Here is a 17136-nt window from a genome sequence, read left to right on the forward strand (position 1 = left end):
ACAGGGGTGCCCGGGGACGCGCTGTGGAGCGTCCTTTGCTTGAGGCGGATGTCACCGCTCAGCAGTGGGGGAGAGGCCACGGCCAGCTCTGCGTGCCTGCCACGCGGGAGCCCGGTGAGCACTGGCCCGAGGCGCAAGCCTGGGCCTTGGCTGGACGGGCTCCCGTGCCTTTGGGGCGGGCAAGGGGACTGGGGGATGAGCTAGCTGGGTGGAGGACGCAGGCGGCCAGCGGTGCCTGAGGGTGGCCGCCACCCCAGTGGAGGATGCCTGGCCTCGGTGCGAGCCGCTGGCAGCTGCCCACCCGACCCCCGACCCCGACTGTGGGTCTCCGTCTGGGCGGCCAGCAGAGCCAACGTTCGGGGGCGCTGGGCACGCAGCACACAGAAACCTGTGGCAAGGCCTCGGTGGGCGCCTGGGCGGGGATCCGAACCGGACCCCGCAGTGGGCATGCTCTCTTGCGGCCTGGGCCCCTCGGGAAGCCATGGAGTTGCGCCCTCCCGCCCCTCTGCCAGGGGAGTCCCGCCGGGGCGGGCGTGGCAGAGGCTGCAGCCATGCCCGCACCCCACCCCTCCTGGGCTGGCCTGCCTGTGGACCCCTGTCGCCGTCCTGTCTGCGGGGGCCTCTGAGAGTCCGGGCCAAGCCCCAGGGCCACCGTCTCCCGCCACCGGGGGCGCAGCCGTGGCGCGGAGGGTGGGGGAATCCAGGTGCTTCCGGCTGGCGCCCCGACAGGGACCTCAGCCGGACCCCGTGGCGTGGCCTGGCTGCTGCGCCTCTGCCCTTGGAGGTCGCCTGCTGGCCGCCCAGGCCGGATCTCCCGCTGCCCTCCCCTGTCGCCGCCCTCCTCCAGCCCACCCCGGCCCACCCCGGCCCACCCCGGCGCACCGACCCGGGCCGTGCACTCGGGGCTCCCCCGCAGCTTTCAGACCACCCGGGCGGCGCGGGCATCCCGCACGCCGGGCCACAGCGAGAGGCCACGACGGGCAAGAGGGCCGAGGCCGTGGGCGCGGATGCCACCCACTCAATCACAGACGCACTGCCCGCCCGCCCCGGTGCCCGCCCCGGTGCCCGCCCCGGTGCCCGCCCCGGCTGCCGCAACCGCTTCGCCCCTGGGCTGGGCTCCGCCCGCAAAGCAGAGCCACACCCGGGCTCCAGTCTCCCGGCTGGCTGCCCACTCCCACTCCCAGTCCCAGGCCCGCGGACCTCTGGCCTTCCGGGGCCTCGGCCTCCCTGGGCTCCGGAAAACCGCGCGCCCAGGCCCCGGAGACGTGCACCCTTCGATAGCTCAGCTGGTAGAGCGGAGGACTGTAGCCCCAACAGCCATCTGTGGACATCCTTAGGTCGCTGGTTCGATTCCGGCTCGAAGGACGTGCCTGACGCTTTTGCGCGCACACCCGCGGCGCGGCGCGGCGCGGCGCCCTGCCTGCCCACTCTCACCCAGCGCTCCGGACCCCGCCACCCCGGCTTCCTGGCTCGAGCTGCACCCACGGACCCCTGGGGAAGCCGCCTGTCGCCTCCTCCCCTGCTGAGGCATCTGCGCCTTTGCCCCATCCGGAGGCACACTCGCTGGGCCAGGCCAGCCACCACCAGAGCGCAAACACACACACGCAAACACACACACACACACACACACACACACACACACACACACACACACACAAGCTCCAGACCCGCTCTTTTCATTTTAGCCCGAGGGGAGGCCGCCTCCCCTTGCACCCTCCACATGCCCTCCGGCTCCGCCACTTTGCTCTACGCTGCAGCCTTCTGCCACCTCAGACCCTCCAGCTCTCCGGACACGCCAACTGGCCCTGCACACCGCGCGCCCACCTGCGCCACACAGCCCAGGGGTGGACCCACCTGGCACGCCCCTCACCCTGCCTGCTCCACTCCACACCCCTGCCTCCCGCCTCCCTCCTTCCACACACCAAGGAGCCATCTCTTGCTGCCTCTGTCTCCCACTGCTTCCAATTGCCCAGGCTGCGCTGCTCCACACACCCTATCTGTCTCCCTCTGGCCCTCACCCTGGGTTTGGGTCTTGCTGCCTTCCTGTGTGGATCTCTGTCCAGCTCTCGGGCTAGTTTTTGTTCTCACTCTCACTCTCTTTCATTCTCTGTTTCCCTGTCTCTCTGTCTCTGGGTCTCTCTGTCTGTCTGTCTGTCTGTCTGTCTGTCTGTCTCTTTCTCTCTCTCTCTGTCTCTTTCTCTCTCTGCGTGTGTCTCTCTCTCCTTGTGATTCTTCTGAAGTGTGCCTATGGATCTAGCTGCATTTGGTATGAAGTCTCCGGGTGCTGGGCCAGGAGGCCCATGCTTGCTTCATTCCGGATGATGGTGGCAGAGATGGACGGAGGGCTGACATGTGTTTCCGGTGGCCTCCTGGCTGGAGATGGCAGTTGGCTTGCCCTGCCTAAGGTCCCCAGCCTCTCGTGCCTCACCTCGTTCCAGTCTTCCCACCACTTCCGGAGGCCGCCACCATACTGTTAGGGGAAGTCTCTGGAAGAGCAAGGCTCCCTGAGAGCTCGGTGGGAAGGGGATACAATCCCCTAGTCCCATCGGCCTGCCCCCGAGCTGAGGGCTAAGCAGATGAGCTGAGGTGGCAGAGAGCAAACGCAGAGATTTGGCAAGAGCTCCAGGGACCCCAGATGAGGAAGGTGTCTGTGTGCCTGTGGCAGAGGGGGAAAAAGCGTGGGCTGAGCCGGAGAGAGTGTAAGCCTTAAGCGTGGCACAACCTGCCTGGAGGGTGTGAGCGGCTTCCTGCCTTTGGTGCCCAGATGTCTGAGGAGCCCGGAAAGGCCCTCCACGTTTCTCTTCTCGGGGTGTGAGTGTGTGTGTGTGTGTGTGTGTGTGTGTGTGTGTGTGTGTACGTACGTGTGCGTGCCCACGCTTATGGGTATGTGTGTGTGTGTGCCCGTGTGTCTGTGTGCGAGTTTGTGCTGGCGTGTCTGGGCGTGCTTGGGCTCCTTGGGGGAATGGAGGGAGGTGGGGGCCTCACTGCTCTCTGGCGGTGCCCAGTCCCGCTCGTGCAAAGGGCTCTGTGCAGAGGAGACTGCGACACGTGGGGCTGCAGGCCTCTTGGCCTCCTCGTCTGCAGAGGCCCCGGCCGGCCGCTGTCCCCACCGCCCCCACCTCAGGCTCACCAAGGCACAGGGCATGACAGTTCACCTTGAGTAGACAGGGGTGCCCGGGGACGCGCTGTGGAGCGTCCTTTGCTTGAGGCGGATGTCACCGCTCAGCAGTGGGGGAGAGGCCACGGCCAGCTCTGCGTGCCTGCCACGCGGGAGCCCGGTGAGCACTGGCCCGAGGCGCAAGCCTGGGCCTTGGCTGGACGGGCTCCCGTGCCTTTGGGGCGGGCAAGGGGACTGGGGGATGAGCTAGCTGGGTGGAGGACGCAGGCGGCCAGCGGTGCCTGAGGGTGGCCGCCACCCCAGTGGAGGATGCCTGGCCTCGGTGCGAGCCGCTGGCAGCTGCCCACCCGACCCCCGACCCCGACTGTGGGTCTCCGTCTGGGCGGCCAGCAGAGCCAACGTTCGGGGGCGCTGGGCACGCAGCACACAGAAACCTGTGGCAAGGCCTCGGTGGGCGCCTGGGCGGGGATCCGAACCGGACCCCGCAGTGGGCATGCTCTCTTGCGGCCTGGGCCCCTCGGGAAGCCATGGAGTTGCGCCCTCCCGCCCCTCTGCCAGGGGAGTCCCGCCGGGGCGGGCGTGGCAGAGGCTGCAGCCATGCCCGCACCCCACCCCTCCTGGGCTGGCCTGCCTGTGGACCCCTGTCGCCGTCCTGTCTGCGGGGGCCTCTGAGAGTCCGGGCCAAGCCCCAGGGCCACCGTCTCCCGCCACCGGGGGCGCAGCCGTGGCGCGGAGGGTGGGGGAATCCAGGTGCTTCCGGCTGGCGCCCCGACAGGGACCTCAGCCGGACCCCGTGGCGTGGCCTGGCTGCTGCGCCTCTGCCCTTGGAGGTCGCCTGCTGGCCGCCCAGGCCGGATCTCCCGCTGCCCTCCCCTGTCGCCGCCCTCCTCCAGCCCACCCCGGCCCACCCCGGCCCACCCCGGCGCACCGACCCGGGCCGTGCACTCGGGGCTCCCCCGCAGCTTTCAGACCACCCGGGCGGCGCGGGCATCCCGCACGCCGGGCCACAGCGAGAGGCCACGACGGGCAAGAGGGCCGAGGCCGTGGGCGCGGATGCCACCCACTCAATCACAGACGCACTGCCCGCCCGCCCCGGTGCCCGCCCCGGTGCCCGCCCCGGTGCCCGCCCCGGCTGCCGCAACCGCTTCGCCCCTGGGCTGGGCTCCGCCCGCAAAGCAGAGCCACACCCGGGCTCCAGTCTCCCGGCTGGCTGCCCACTCCCACTCCCAGTCCCAGGCCCGCGGACCTCTGGCCTTCCGGGGCCTCGGCCTCCCTGGGCTCCGGAAAACCGCGCGCCCAGGCCCCGGAGACGTGCACCCTTCGATAGCTCAGCTGGTAGAGCGGAGGACTGTAGCCCCAACAGCCATCTGTGGACATCCTTAGGTCGCTGGTTCGATTCCGGCTCGAAGGACGTGCCTGACGCTTTTGCGCGCACACCCGCGGCGCGGCGCGGCGCGGCGCCCTGCCTGCCCACTCTCACCCAGCGCTCCGGACCCCGCCACCCCGGCTTCCTGGCTCGAGCTGCACCCACGGACCCCTGGGGAAGCCGCCTGTCGCCTCCTCCCCTGCTGAGGCATCTGCGCCTTTGCCCCATCCGGAGGCACACTCGCTGGGCCAGGCCAGCCACCACCAGAGCGCAAACACACACACGCAAACACACACACACACACACACACACACACACACACACACACACACACACAAGCTCCAGACCCGCTCTTTTCATTTTAGCCCGAGGGGAGGCCGCCTCCCCTTGCACCCTCCACATGCCCTCCGGCTCCGCCACTTTGCTCTACGCTGCAGCCTTCTGCCACCTCAGACCCTCCAGCTCTCCGGACACGCCAACTGGCCCTGCACACCGCGCGCCCACCTGCGCCACACAGCCCAGGGGTGGACCCACCTGGCACGCCCCTCACCCTGCCTGCTCCACTCCACACCCCTGCCTCCCGCCTCCCTCCTTCCACACACCAAGGAGCCATCTCTTGCTGCCTCTGTCTCCCACTGCTTCCAATTGCCCAGGCTGCGCTGCTCCACACACCCTATCTGTCTCCCTCTGGCCCTCACCCTGGGTTTGGGTCTTGCTGCCTTCCTGTGTGGATCTCTGTCCAGCTCTCGGGCTAGTTTTTGTTCTCACTCTCACTCTCTTTCATTCTCTGTTTCCCTGTCTCTCTGTCTCTGGGTCTCTCTGTCTGTCTGTCTGTCTGTCTGTCTGTCTGTCTCTTTCTCTCTCTCTCTGTCTCTTTCTCTCTCTGCGTGTGTCTCTCTCTCCTTGTGATTCTTCTGAAGTGTGCCTATGGATCTAGCTGCATTTGGTATGAAGTCTCCGGGTGCTGGGCCAGGAGGCCCATGCTTGCTTCATTCCGGATGATGGTGGCAGAGATGGACGGAGGGCTGACATGTGTTTCCGGTGGCCTCCTGGCTGGAGATGGCAGTTGGCTTGCCCTGCCTAAGGTCCCCAGCCTCTCGTGCCTCACCTCGTTCCAGTCTTCCCACCACTTCCGGAGGCCGCCACCATACTGTTAGGGGAAGTCTCTGGAAGAGCAAGGCTCCCTGAGAGCTCGGTGGGAAGGGGATACAATCCCCTAGTCCCATCGGCCTGCCCCCGAGCTGAGGGCTAAGCAGATGAGCTGAGGTGGCAGAGAGCAAACGCAGAGATTTGGCAAGAGCTCCAGGGACCCCAGATGAGGAAGGTGTCTGTGTGCCTGTGGCAGAGGGGGAAAAAGCGTGGGCTGAGCCGGAGAGAGTGTAAGCCTTAAGCGTGGCACAACCTGCCTGGAGGGTGTGAGCGGCTTCCTGCCTTTGGTGCCCAGATGTCTGAGGAGCCCGGAAAGGCCCTCCACGTTTCTCTTCTCGGGGTGTGAGTGTGTGTGTGTGTGTGTGTGTGTGTGTGTGTGTGTGTGTACGTACGTGTGCGTGCCCACGCTTATGGGTATGTGTGTGTGTGTGCCCGTGTGTCTGTGTGCGAGTTTGTGCTGGCGTGTCTGGGCGTGCTTGGGCTCCTTGGGGGAATGGAGGGAGGTGGGGGCCTCACTGCTCTCTGGCGGTGCCCAGTCCCGCTCGTGCAAAGGGCTCTGTGCAGAGGAGACTGCGACACGTGGGGCTGCAGGCCTCTTGGCCTCCTCGTCTGCAGAGGCCCCGGCCGGCCGCTGTCCCCACCGCCCCCACCTCAGGCTCACCAAGGCACAGGGCATGACAGTTCACCTTGAGTAGACAGGGGTGCCCGGGGACGCGCTGTGGAGCGTCCTTTGCTTGAGGCGGATGTCACCGCTCAGCAGTGGGGGAGAGGCCACGGCCAGCTCTGCGTGCCTGCCACGCGGGAGCCCGGTGAGCACTGGCCCGAGGCGCAAGCCTGGGCCTTGGCTGGACGGGCTCCCGTGCCTTTGGGGCGGGCAAGGGGACTGGGGGATGAGCTAGCTGGGTGGAGGACGCAGGCGGCCAGCGGTGCCTGAGGGTGGCCGCCACCCCAGTGGAGGATGCCTGGCCTCGGTGCGAGCCGCTGGCAGCTGCCCACCCGACCCCCGACCCCGACTGTGGGTCTCCGTCTGGGCGGCCAGCAGAGCCAACGTTCGGGGGCGCTGGGCACGCAGCACACAGAAACCTGTGGCAAGGCCTCGGTGGGCGCCTGGGCGGGGATCCGAACCGGACCCCGCAGTGGGCATGCTCTCTTGCGGCCTGGGCCCCTCGGGAAGCCATGGAGTTGCGCCCTCCCGCCCCTCTGCCAGGGGAGTCCCGCCGGGGCGGGCGTGGCAGAGGCTGCAGCCATGCCCGCACCCCACCCCTCCTGGGCTGGCCTGCCTGTGGACCCCTGTCGCCGTCCTGTCTGCGGGGGCCTCTGAGAGTCCGGGCCAAGCCCCAGGGCCACCGTCTCCCGCCACCGGGGGCGCAGCCGTGGCGCGGAGGGTGGGGGAATCCAGGTGCTTCCGGCTGGCGCCCCGACAGGGACCTCAGCCGGACCCCGTGGCGTGGCCTGGCTGCTGCGCCTCTGCCCTTGGAGGTCGCCTGCTGGCCGCCCAGGCCGGATCTCCCGCTGCCCTCCCCTGTCGCCGCCCTCCTCCAGCCCACCCCGGCCCACCCCGGCCCACCCCGGCGCACCGACCCGGGCCGTGCACTCGGGGCTCCCCCGCAGCTTTCAGACCACCCGGGCGGCGCGGGCATCCCGCACGCCGGGCCACAGCGAGAGGCCACGACGGGCAAGAGGGCCGAGGCCGTGGGCGCGGATGCCACCCACTCAATCACAGACGCACTGCCCGCCCGCCCCGGTGCCCGCCCCGGTGCCCGCCCCGGTGCCCGCCCCGGCTGCCGCAACCGCTTCGCCCCTGGGCTGGGCTCCGCCCGCAAAGCAGAGCCACACCCGGGCTCCAGTCTCCCGGCTGGCTGCCCACTCCCACTCCCAGTCCCAGGCCCGCGGACCTCTGGCCTTCCGGGGCCTCGGCCTCCCTGGGCTCCGGAAAACCGCGCGCCCAGGCCCCGGAGACGTGCACCCTTCGATAGCTCAGCTGGTAGAGCGGAGGACTGTAGCCCCAACAGCCATCTGTGGACATCCTTAGGTCGCTGGTTCGATTCCGGTTCGAAGGACGTGCCTGACGCTTTTGCGCGCACACCCGCGGCGCGGCGCGGCGCGGCGCCCTGCCTGCCCACTCTCACCCAGCGCTCCGGACCCCGCCACCCCGGCTTCCTGGCTCGAGCTGCACCCACGGACCCCTGGGGAAGCCGCCTGTCGCCTCCTCCCCTGCTGAGGCATCTGCGCCTTTGCCCCATCCGGAGGCACACTCGCTGGGCCAGGCCAGCCACCACCAGAGCGCAAACACACACACGCAACACACACACACACACACACACACACACACACACACACACACACACACACAAGCTCCAGACCCGCTCTTTTCATTTTAGCCCGAGGGGAGGCCGCCTCCCCTTGCACCCTCCACATGCCCTCCGGCTCCGCCACTTTGCTCTACGCTGCAGCCTTCTGCCACCTCAGACCCTCCAGCTCTCCGGACACGCCAACTGGCCCTGCACACCGCGCGCCCACCTGCGCCACACAGCCCAGGGGTGGACCCACCTGGCACGCCCCTCACCCTGCCTGCTCCACTCCACACCCCTGCCTCCCGCCTCCCTCCTTCCACACACCAAGGAGCCATCTCTTGCTGCCTCTGTCTCCCACTGCTTCCAATTGCCCAGGCTGCGCTGCTCCACACACCCTATCTGTCTCCCTCTGGCCCTCACCCTGGGTTTGGGTCTTGCTGCCTTCCTGTGTGGATCTCTGTCCAGCTCTCGGGCTAGTTTTTGTTCTCACTCTCACTCTCTTTCATTCTCTGTTTCCCTGTCTCTCTGTCTCTGGGTCTCTCTGTCTGTCTGTCTGTCTGTCTGTCTGTCTGTCTCTTTCTCTCTCTCTCTGTCTCTTTCTCTCTCTGCGTGTGTCTCTCTCTCCTTGTGATTCTTCTGAAGTGTGCCTATGGATCTAGCTGCATTTGGTATGAAGTCTCCGGGTGCTGGGCCAGGAGGCCCATGCTTGCTTCATTCCGGATGATGGTGGCAGAGATGGACGGAGGGCTGACATGTGTTTCCGGTGGCCTCCTGGCTGGAGATGGCAGTTGGCTTGCCCTGCCTAAGGTCCCCAGCCTCTCGTGCCTCACCTCGTTCCAGTCTTCCCACCACTTCCGGAGGCCGCCACCATACTGTTAGGGGAAGTCTCTGGAAGAGCAAGGCTCCCTGAGAGCTCGGTGGGAAGGGGATACAATCCCCTAGTCCCATCGGCCTGCCCCCGAGCTGAGGGCTAAGCAGATGAGCTGAGGTGGCAGAGAGCAAACGCAGAGATTTGGCAAGAGCTCCAGGGACCCCAGATGAGGAAGGTGTCTGTGTGCCTGTGGCAGAGGGGGAAAAAGCGTGGGCTGAGCCGGAGAGAGTGTAAGCCTTAAGCGTGGCACAACCTGCCTGGAGGGTGTGAGCGGCTTCCTGCCTTTGGTGCCCAGATGTCTGAGGAGCCCGGAAAGGCCCTCCACGTTTCTCTTCTCGGGGTGTGAGTGTGTGTGTGTGTGTGTGTGTGTGTGTGTGTGTGTGTGTACGTACGTGTGCGTGCCCACGCTTATGGGTATGTGTGTGTGTGTGCCCGTGTGTCTGTGTGCGAGTTTGTGCTGGCGTGTCTGGGCGTGCTTGGGCTCCTTGGGGGAATGGAGGGAGGTGGGGGCCTCACTGCTCTCTGGCGGTGCCCAGTCCCGCTCGTGCAAAGGGCTCTGTGCAGAGGAGACTGCGACACGTGGGGCTGCAGGCCTCTTGGCCTCCTCGTCTGCAGAGGCCCCGGCCGGCCGCTGTCCCCACCGCCCCCACCTCAGGCTCACCAAGGCACAGGGCATGACAGTTCACCTTGAGTAGACAGGGGTGCCCGGGGACGCGCTGTGGAGCGTCCTTTGCTTGAGGCGGATGTCACCGCTCAGCAGTGGGGGAGAGGCCACGGCCAGCTCTGCGTGCCTGCCACGCGGGAGCCCGGTGAGCACTGGCCCGAGGCGCAAGCCTGGGCCTTGGCTGGACGGGCTCCCGTGCCTTTGGGGCGGGCAAGGGGACTGGGGGATGAGCTAGCTGGGTGGAGGACGCAGGCGGCCAGCGGTGCCTGAGGGTGGCCGCCACCCCAGTGGAGGATGCCTGGCCTCGGTGCGAGCCGCTGGCAGCTGCCCACCCGACCCCCGACCCCGACTGTGGGTCTCCGTCTGGGCGGCCAGCAGAGCCAACGTTCGGGGGCGCTGGGCACGCAGCACACAGAAACCTGTGGCAAGGCCTCGGTGGGCGCCTGGGCGGGGATCCGAACCGGACCCCGCAGTGGGCATGCTCTCTTGCGGCCTGGGCCCCTCGGGAAGCCATGGAGTTGCGCCCTCCCGCCCCTCTGCCAGGGGAGTCCCGCCGGGGCGGGCGTGGCAGAGGCTGCAGCCATGCCCGCACCCCACCCCTCCTGGGCTGGCCTGCCTGTGGACCCCTGTCGCCGTCCTGTCTGCGGGGGCCTCTGAGAGTCCGGGCCAAGCCCCAGGGCCACCGTCTCCCGCCACCGGGGGCGCAGCCGTGGCGCGGAGGGTGGGGGAATCCAGGTGCTTCCGGCTGGCGCCCCGACAGGGACCTCAGCCGGACCACGTGGCGTGGCCTGGCTGCTGCGCCTCTGCCCTTGGAGGTCGCCTGCTGGCCGCCCAGGCCGGATCTCCCGCTGCCCTCCCCTGTCGCCGCCCTCCTCCAGCCCACCCCGGCCCACCCCGGCCCACCCCGGCGCACCGACCCGGGCCGTGCACTCGGGGCTCCCCCGCAGCTTTCAGACCACCCGGGCGGCGCGGGCATCCCGCACGCCGGGCCACAGCGAGAGGCCACGACGGGCAAGAGGGCCGAGGCCGTGGGCGCGGATGCCACCCACTCAATCACAGACGCACTGCCCGCCCGCCCCGGTGCCCGCCCCGGTGCCCGCCCCGGCTGCCGCAACCGCTTCGCCCCCGGGCTGGGCTCCGCCCGCAAAGCAGAGCCACACCCGGGCTCCAGTCTCCCGGCTGGCTGCCCACTCCCACTCCCAGTCCCAGGCCCGCGGACCTCTGGCCTTCCGGGGCCTCGGCCTCCCTGGGCTCCGGAAAACCGCGCGCCCAGGCCCCGGAGACGTGCACCCTTCGATAGCTCAGCTGGTAGAGCGGAGGACTGTAGCCCCAACAGCCATCTGTGGACATCCTTAGGTCGCTGGTTCGATTCCGGCTCGAAGGACGTGCCTGACGCTTTTGCGCGCACACCCGCGGCGCGGCGCGGCGCGGCGCCCTGCCTGCCCACTCTCACCCAGCGCTCCGGACACCGCCACCCCGGCTTCCTGGCTCGAGCTGCACCCACGGACCCCTGGGGAAGCCGCCTGTCGCCTCCTCCCCTGCTGAGGCATCTGCGCCTTTGCCCCATCCGGAGGCACACTCGCTGGGCCAGGCCAGCCACCACCAGAGCGCAAACACACACACGCAAACACACACACACACACACACACACACACACACACACACACACACACAAGCTCCAGACCCGCTCTTTTCATTTTAGCCCGAGGGGAGGCCGCCTCCCCTTGCACCCTCCACATGCCCTCCGGCTCCGCCACTTTGCTCTACGCTGCAGCCTTCTGCCACCTCAGACCCTCCAGCTCTCCGGACACGCCAACTGGCCCTGCACACCGCGCGCCCACCTGCGCCACACAGCCCAGGGGTGGACCCACCTGGCACGCCCCTCACCCTGCCTGCTCCACTCCACACCCCTGCCTCCCGCCTCCCTCCTTCCACACACCAAGGAGCCATCTCTTGCTGCCTCTGTCTCCCACTGCTTCCAATTGCCCAGGCTGCGCTGCTCCACACACCCTATCTGTCTCCCTCTGGCCCTCACCCTGGGTTTGGGTCTTGCTGCCTTCCTGTGTGGATCTCTGTCCAGCTCTCGGGCTAGTTTTCGTTCTCACTCTCACTCTCTTTCATTCTCTGTTTCCCTGTCTCTCTGTCTCTGGGTCTCTCTGTCTGTCTGTCTGTCTGTCTGTCTGTCTGTCTCTTTCTCTCTCTCTCTGTCTCTTTCTCTCTCTGCGTGTGTCTCTCTCTCCTTGTGATTCTTCTGAAGTGTGCCTATGGATCTAGCTGCATTTGGTATGAAGTCTCCGGGTGCTGGGCCAGGAGGCCCATGCTTGCTTCATTCCGGATGATGGTGGCAGAGATGGACGGAGGGCTGACATGTGTTTCCGGTGGCCTCCTGGCTGGAGATGGCAGTTGGCTTGCCCTGCCTAAGGTCCCCAGCCTCTCGTGCCTCACCTCGTTCCAGTCTTCCCACCACTTCCGGAGGCCGCCACCATACTGTTAGGGGAAGTCTCTGGAAGAGCAAGGCTCCCTGAGAGCTCGGTGGGAAGGGGATACAATCCCCTAGTCCCATCGGCCTGCCCCCGAGCTGAGGGCTAAGCAGATGCGCTGAGGGGGCAGAGAGCAAATGCAGAGATTTGGCAAGAGCTCCAGGGACCCCAGATGAGGAAGGTGTCTGTGTGCCTGTGGCAGAGGGGGAAAAAGCGTGGGCTGAGCCGGAGAGAGTGTAAGCCTTAAGCGTGGCACAACCTGCCTGGAGGGTGTGAGCGGCTTCCTGCCTTTGGTGCCCAGATGTCTGAGGAGCCCGGAAAGGCCCTCCACGTTTCTCTTCTCGGGGTGTGTGTGTGTGTGTGTGTGTGTGTGTGTGTACGTACGTGTGCGTGCCCACGCTTATGGGTATGTGTGTGTGTGTGCCCGTGTGTCTGTGTGCGAGTTTGTGCTGGCGTGTCTGGGCGTGCTTGGGCTCCTTGGGGGAATGGAGGGAGGTGGGGGCCTCACTGCTCTCTGGCGGTGCCCAGTCCCGCTCGTGCAAAGGGCTCTGTGCAGAGGAGACTGCGACACGTGGGGCTGCAGGCCTCTTGGCCTCCTCGTCTGCAGAGGCCCCGGCCGGCCGCTGTCCCCACCGCCCCCACCTCAGGCTCACCAAGGCACAGGGCATGACAGTTCACCTTGAGTAGACAGGGGTGCCCGGGGACGCGCTGTGGAGCGTCCTTTGCTTGAGGCGGATGTCACCGCTCAGCAGTGGGGGAGAGGCCACGGCCAGCTCTGCGTGCCTGCCACGCGGGAGCCCGGTGAGCACTGGCCCGAGGCGCAAGCCTGGGCCTTGGCTGGACGGGCTCCCGTGCCTTTGGGGCGGGCAAGGGGACTGGGGGATGAGCTAGCTGGGTGGAGGACGCAGGCGGCCAGCGGTGCCTGAGGGTGGCCGCCACCCCAGTGGAGGATGCCTGGCCTCGGTGCGAGCCGCTGGCAGCTGCCCACCCGACCCCCGACCCCGACTGTGGGTCTCCGTCTGGGCGGCCAGCAGAGCCAACGTTCGGGGGCGCTGGGCACGCAGCACACAGAAACCTGTGGCAAGGCCTCGGTGGGCGCCTGGGCGGGGATCCGAACCGGACCCCGCAGTGGGCATGCTCTCTTGCGGCCTGGGCCCCTCGGGAAGCCATGGAGTTGCGCCCTCCCGCCCCTCTGCCAGGGGAGTCCCGCCGGGGCGGGCGTGGCAGAGGCTGCAGCCATGCCCGCACCCCACCCCTCCTGGGCTGGCCTGCCTGTGGACCCCTGTCGCCGTCCTGTCTGCGGGGGCCTCTGAGAGTCCGGGCCAAGCCCCAGGGCCACCGTCTCCCGCCACCGGGGGCGCAGCCGTGGCGCGGAGGGTGGGGGAATCCAGGTGCTTCCGGCTGGCGCCCCGACAGGGACCTCAGCCGGACCCCGTGGCGTGGCCTGGCTGCTGCGCCTCTGCCCTTGGAGGTCGCCTGCTGGCCGCCCAGGCCGGATCTCCCGCTGCCCTCCCCTGTCGCCGCCCTCCTCCAGCCCACCCCGGCCCACCCCGGCCCACCCCGGCGCACCGACCCGGGCCGTGCACTCGGGGCTCCCCCGCAGCTTTCAGACCACCCGGGCGGCGCGGGCATCCCGCACGCCGGGCCACAGCGAGAGGCCACGACGGGCAAGAGGGCCGAGGCCGTGGGCGCGGATGCCACCCACTCAATCACAGACGCACTGCCCGCCCGCCCCGGTGCCCGCCCCGGTGCCCGCCCCGGTGCCCGCCCCGGCTGCCGCAACCGCTTCGCCCCTGGGCTGGGCTCCGCCCGCAAAGCAGAGCCACACCCGGGCTCCAGTCTCCCGGCTGGCTGCCCACTCCCACTCCCAGTCCCAGGCCCGCGGACCTCTGGCCTTCCGGGGCCTCGGCCTCCCTGGGCTCCGGAAAACCGCGCGCCCAGGCCCCGGAGACGTGCACCCTTCGATAGCTCAGCTGGTAGAGCGGAGGACTGTAGCCCCAACAGCCATCTGTGGACATCCTTAGGTCGCTGGTTCGATTCCGGCTCGAAGGACGTGCCTGACGCTTTTGCGCGCACACCCGCGGCGCGGCGCGGCGCGGCGCCCTGCCTGCCCACTCTCACCCAGCGCTCCGGACCCCGCCACCCCGGCTTCCTGGCTCGAGCTGCACCCACGGACCCCTGGGGAAGCCGCCTGTCGCCTCCTCCCCTGCTGAGGCATCTGCGCCTTTGCCCCATCCGGAGGCACACTCGCTGGGCCAGGCCAGCCACCACCAGAGCGCAAACACACACACGCAAACACACACACACACACACACAAGCTCCAGACCCGCTCTTTTCATTTTAGCCCGAGGGGAGGCCGCCTCCCCTTGCACCCTCCACATGCCCTCCGGCTCCGCCACTTTGCTCTACGCTGCAGCCTTCTGCCACCTCAGACCCTCCAGCTCTCCGCACACGCCAACTGGCCCTGCACACCGCGCGCCCACCTGCGCCACACAGCCCAGGGGTGGACCCACCTGGCACGCCCCTCACCCTGCCTGCTCCACTCCACACCCCTGCCTCCCGCCTCCCTCCTTCCACACACCAAGGAGCCATCTCTTGCTGCCTCTGTCTCCCACTGCTTCCAATTGCCCAGGCTGCGCTGCTCCACACACCCTATCTGTCTCCCTCTGGCCCTCACCCTGGGTTTGGGTCTTGCTGCCTTCCTGTGTGGATCTCTGTCCAGCTCTCGGGCTAGTTTTTGTTCTCACTCTCACTCTCTTTCATTCTCTGTTTCCCTGTCTCTCTGTCTCTGGGTCTCTCTGTCTGTCTGTCTGTCTGTCTGTCTGTCTGTCTCTTTCTCTCTCTCTCTGTCTCTTTCTCTCTCTGCGTGTGTCTCTCTCTCCTTGTGATTCTTCTGAAGTGTGCCTATGGATCTAGCTGCATTTGGTATGAAGTCTCCGGGTGCTGGGCCAGGAGGCCCATGCTTGCTTCATTCCGGATGATGGTGGCAGAGATGGACGGAGGGCTGACATGTGTTTCCGGTGGCCTCCTGGCTGGAGATGGCAGTTGGCTTGCCCTGCCTAAGGTCCCCAGCCTCTCGTGCCTCACCTCGTTCCAGTCTTCCCACCACTTCCGGAGGCCGCCACCATACTGTTAGGGGAAGTCTCTGGAAGAGCAAGGCTCCCTGAGAGCTCGGTGGGAAGGGGATACAATCCCCTAGTCCCATCGGCCTGCCCCCGAGCTGAGGGCTAAGCAGATGAGCTGAGGTGGCAGAGAGCAAACGCAGAGATTTGGCAAGAGCTCCAGGGACCCCAGATGAGGAAGGTGTCTGTGTGCCTGTGGCAGAGGGGGAAAAAGCGTGGGCTGAGCCGGAGAGAGTGTAAGCCTTAAGCGTGGCACAACCTGCCTGGAGGGTGTGAGCGGCTTCCTGCCTTTGGTGCCCAGATGTCTGAGGAGCCCGGAAAGGCCCTCCACGTTTCTCTTCTCGGGGTGTGAGTGTGTGTGTGTGTGTGTGTGTGTGTGTGTGTGTGTGTGTGTGTGTACGTACGTGTGCGTGCCCACGCTTATGGGTATGTGTGTGTGTGTGCCCGTGTGTCTGTGTGCGAGTTTGTGCTGGCGTGTCTGGGCGTGCTTGGGCTCCTTGGGGGAATGGAGGGAGGTGGGGGCCTCACTGCTCTCTGGCGGTGCCCAGTCCCGCTCGTGCAAAGGGCTCTGTGCAGAGGAGACTGCGACACGTGGGGCTGCAGGCCTCTTGGCCTCCTCGTCTGCAGAGGCCCCGGCCGGCCGCTGTCCCCACCGCCCCCACCTCAGGCTCACCAAGGCACAGGGCATGACAGTTCACCTTGAGTAGACAGGGGTGCCCGGGGACGCGCTGTGGAGCGTCCTTTGCTTGAGGCGGATGTCACCGCTCAGCAGTGGGGGAGAGGCCACGGCCAGCTCTGCGTGCCTGCCACGCGGGAGCCCGGTGAGCACTGGCCCGAGGCGCAAGCCTGGGCCTTGGCTGGACGGGCTCCCGTGCCTTTGGGGCGGGCAAGGGGACTGGGGGATGAGCTAGCTGGGTGGAGGACGCAGGCGGCCAGCGGTGCCTGAGGGTGGCCGCCACCCCAGTGGAGGATGCCTGGCCTCGGTGCGAGCCGCTGGCAGCTGCCCACCCGACCCCCGACCCCGACTGTGGGTCTCCGTCTGGGCGGCCAGCAGAGCCAACGTTCGGGGGCGCTGGGCACGCAGCACACAGAAACCTGTGGCAAGGCCTCGGTGGGCGCCTGGGCGGGGATCCGAACCGGACCCCGCAGTGGGCATGCTCTCTTGCGGCCTGGGCCCCTCGGGAAGCCATGGAGTTGCGCCCTCCCGCCCCTCTGCCAGGGGAGTCCCGCCGGGGCGGGCGTGGCAGAGGCTGCAGCCATGCCCGCACCCCACCCCTCCTGGGCTGGCCTGCCTGTGGACCCCTGTCGCCGTCCTGTCTGCGGGGGCCTCTGAGAGTCCGGGCCAAGCCCCAGGGCCACCGTCTCCCGCCACCGGGGGCGCAGCCGTGGCGCGGAGGGTGGGGGAATCCAGGTGCTTCCGGCTGGCGCCCCGACAGGGACCTCAGCCGGACCCCGTGGCGTGGCCTGGCTGCTGCGCCTCTGCCCTTGGAGGTCGCCTGCTGGCCGCCCAGGCCGGATCTCCCGCTGCCCTCCCCTGTCGCCGCCCTCCTCCAGCCCACCCCGGCCCACCCCGGCCCACCCCGGCGCACCGACCCGGGCCGTGCACTCGGGGCTCCCCCGCAGCTTTCAGACCACCCGGGCGGCGCGGGCATCCCGCACGCCGGGCCACAGCGAGAGGCCACGACGGGCAAGAGGGCCGAGGCCGTGGGCGCGGATGCCACCCACTCAATCACAGACGCACTGCCCGCCCGCCCCGGTGCCCGCCCCGGTGCCCGCCCCGGTGCCCGCCCCGGCTGCCGCAACCGCTTCGCCCCTGGGCTGGGCTCCGCCCGCAAAGCAGAGCCACACCCGGGCTCCAGTCTCCCGGCTGGCTGCCCACTCCCACTCCCAGTCCCAGGCCCGCGGACCTCTGGCCTTCCGGGGCCTCGGCCTCCCTGGGCTCCGGAAAACCGCGCGCCCAGGCCCCGGAGACGTGCACCCTTCGATAGCTCAGCTGGTAGAGCGGAGGACTGTAGCCCCAACAGCCATCTGTGGACATCCTTAGGTCGCTGGTTCGATTCCGGCTCGAAGGA

At 68.0% G+C, this 17136-nt stretch overlaps 6 non-coding genes across 6 annotated transcripts; all 6 read left to right on the forward strand.

The window, feature by feature from the left end:
* Positions 1-1271: 1271 nt before the first annotated feature.
* Trnay-gua (transfer RNA tyrosine (anticodon GUA)) lies at positions 1272-1365 on the forward strand. Its single transcript has 2 exons — positions 1272-1308; positions 1330-1365. It is a non-coding gene; the product is annotated as a tRNA-Tyr (tRNA).
* A 3070-nt stretch (positions 1366-4435) lies between these two features.
* On the forward strand, positions 4436-4529 carry Trnay-gua (transfer RNA tyrosine (anticodon GUA)). Its single transcript has 2 exons — positions 4436-4472; positions 4494-4529. It is a non-coding gene; the product is annotated as a tRNA-Tyr (tRNA).
* A 3070-nt stretch (positions 4530-7599) lies between these two features.
* On the forward strand, positions 7600-7693 carry Trnay-gua (transfer RNA tyrosine (anticodon GUA)). The gene is made up of 2 exons: positions 7600-7636; positions 7658-7693. It is a non-coding gene; the product is annotated as a tRNA-Tyr (tRNA).
* A 3059-nt stretch (positions 7694-10752) lies between these two features.
* On the forward strand, positions 10753-10846 carry Trnay-gua (transfer RNA tyrosine (anticodon GUA)). Its single transcript has 2 exons — positions 10753-10789; positions 10811-10846. It is a non-coding gene; the product is annotated as a tRNA-Tyr (tRNA).
* A 3054-nt stretch (positions 10847-13900) lies between these two features.
* Positions 13901-13994, forward strand: Trnay-gua (transfer RNA tyrosine (anticodon GUA)). The gene is made up of 2 exons: positions 13901-13937; positions 13959-13994. It is a non-coding gene; the product is annotated as a tRNA-Tyr (tRNA).
* Positions 13995-17042: 3048 nt separating this feature from the next.
* Positions 17043-17136, forward strand: Trnay-gua (transfer RNA tyrosine (anticodon GUA)). Its single transcript has 2 exons — positions 17043-17079; positions 17101-17136. It is a non-coding gene; the product is annotated as a tRNA-Tyr (tRNA).

This window comes from Cavia porcellus, unplaced genomic scaffold (assembly GCF_034190915.1).
Source record: "Cavia porcellus strain 051 isolate PalLab524CR breed Dunkin Hartley unplaced genomic scaffold, mCavPor4.1 scaffold_26, whole genome shotgun sequence".
Taxonomy (NCBI): domain Eukaryota; kingdom Metazoa; phylum Chordata; class Mammalia; order Rodentia; family Caviidae; genus Cavia; species Cavia porcellus.